This window comes from Poromitra crassiceps (genome assembly GCF_964638095.1).
Source record: "Poromitra crassiceps genome assembly, chromosome: 8".
Classification (NCBI taxonomy): domain Eukaryota; kingdom Metazoa; phylum Chordata; class Actinopteri; order Beryciformes; family Melamphaidae; genus Poromitra; species Poromitra crassiceps.
Window position 1 is genome coordinate 1,329,920 of NC_139629.1, and position 2,500 is coordinate 1,332,419.

Sequence of the window (2,500 nt, forward strand, 5' to 3'; positions counted from 1 at the left end):
CACACACACCAGGATGTTGGCAATGAAGGGCTGTGTAAAACGCAGGTCAAGGCCTCTCTCTCTCTCTCTCCCCGTCACCTGCCCCTCTCCCTCCTCATCTTTATCTAAGCCCCTCCCCCGCTCCTCTGTCTCTATGGCAACGCTGACATCACAGTGAGGTTGATACCCCCACAGTGGCAGGGCGAATACAGTGATGAGTCACTGACACACACTTACACAACACTCGTGTCTCTACCCAAGGCACTTCTGTACGCACGTCCACACCATGATCCACACCGCTCCTGCACAGAATAGAAAATAGACGAGCATACGCACACAGAGGCAGACGCACACAGAGGCAGACACACACAGAGGCAGACGCACACAGAGGCAGACACACACAGAGGCAGACGCACACAGAGGCAGACGCACACAGAGGCAGACACACACAGAGGCAGACGCACACAGAGGCAGACACACGCGTACGTTCACATCGTACACGTCACACAGGCTGATTGGTCTCGGGTGGAAAGAAGCTCACGTGTTCACATGCGCACATCTCACACACAATTAGTAACATTATGTCACTACTCAATGGTTTTCAAAGTAACTATTCACTTACTAACTATTCACCTACAGTAACATCTCCGTGGATCATATATGCCGAATTGAAGATGGTTCTGGTAATACATTTCACGTAGGCCTACCTCACGATCACGTAGCCTACTACTGTACGTGGAAAAGAGTGCCAAACGGCGCTAGTGTTGCATCAGCCCATATTTAAGCAATATCACACGAGAGGGAGTGCTGTTGTTGGCTAAAGTATCGTCACTGCTGTGATTCGGTCGTAGGATAATCACAGCCGTGACGATGTTAGACGACAACAGCACGATCTCGAGTGTGATATTGCTTTTATACAACAGTTCTATTAAACAAAGCTGATTAAAAAAATGACAAAAAGCTGAGAAAATATATGATTTCTCTATTTATTCCTCCACCAACAAAAATAGTCCCCTCAGCTTTCCGCTATCAGTTGCCGAAAATGTAATTAACTGCAGGCTGCCTACTTTTTATCATACACACATTGATTTGCATGTTTCCATTGATTGTACAGCCAGTGACATAAGAGTCTGGTGATGGCATGTTACTTAGTTATGTTAGGAAATAAATCCATCTTTGCGCTGTCGGTAGCTGTGTTGCGCTTTGTGAATGACGTTCAATGTAACGTGACTGGTGTTCGTTTTGTTGATTAGAGCAGCTGTGAAGTGCGTAGGATCTCTGTAGTGCGTAGTATCTCTGTAGTGCGTAGTAGTATCTCTGTAGTGCGTAGTATCTCTGTAGTGCGTAGTAGTATCTCTGTAGTGCATAGTAGTATCTCTGTAGTGCGTAGTAGTATCTCTGTAGTGCATAGTAGTATCTCTGTAGTGCGTAGTATCTCTGTAGTGCGCAGTAGTATGTAGTAGTATCTCTGTAGTGCGTAGTAGTATCTCTGTAGTGCATAGTAGTATCTCTGTAGTGCGTAGTATCTCTGTAGTGCATAGCAGGGATGTCAAAGATACGGCCCCAGGTTTCATCCGGCCCGCGAGATGTTTTGGAATATTAAAAGAATATATATATATATATATATATATATATTATTATTATTAAATTTGCACCCCATTATCATGAACTACGTGTGGCTAATAAGCAAGCTAAGAGTTCATTAATAAGTTAATTAACCTGCACTACAAGGAAGTACGGTATGTCAGTAGGTCATCAGGTGTAAACAAAGCCGCCATGATGCCACGCTGGAATTGAATCGCGCATTCGGCTACCTACCAAAAAACAAAGGAATCAACCAGATGCTGTCGAAAAAGAGAAAGGTTGACACGGAATGCAGGCAGTTTCAAGAGAAATGGAAAGAGCAGTATTTATTTTGTGAAGTAAATGAGTCGAATTGATTTTAGTAAAAAAAAAAATCCGGCCCCCATGAAGTCTCAGTTGAACAAATCCGGCCCTCTACCTAATATGAGTCTGACACCCCTGGTGTAGTGCATAGTACTATCTCTGTAGTGCATAGTATCTCTGTAGTGCATAGTAGTATCTCTGTAGTGCATAGTACTATCTCTGTAGTGCGTAGTATCTCTGTAGTGCGTAGTAGTATCTCTGTAGTGCGTAGTAGTATCTCTGTAGTGCATAGTACTATCTCTGTAGTGCGTAGTATCTCTGTAGTGCGTAGTAGTATCTCTGTAGTGCATAGTAGTATCTCTGTAGTGCGTAGTATCTCTGTAGTGCGTAGTAGTATCTCTGTAGTGCATAGTAGTATCTCTGTAGTGAGTAGTATCTCTGTATCTCTGTAGTGCGTAGTATCTGTGTAGTGCGTAGTATCTGTGTAGTGCATAGTATCTCTGTAGTGCGTAGTATCTGTGTAGTGCATAGTATCTCTGTAGTGCGTAGTATCTGTGTAGTGTGTAGTATCTCTGTAGTGCATAGTATCTCTGTAGTGCGTAGTATCTCTGTAGTGCGTAGTATCTGTGTAGTG

At 43.7% G+C, this 2,500-nt stretch overlaps 1 protein-coding gene across 1 annotated transcript in view; it reads left to right on the top strand.

Annotated features, from left to right (window-relative positions):
• Positions 1-2,500, top strand: part of ptprna (protein tyrosine phosphatase receptor type Na) — a gene marked incomplete at both ends in the record, with an annotated part of 52,220 nt that overhangs the window by 5,101 nt on the left and 44,619 nt on the right. The window lies entirely within an intron of this gene.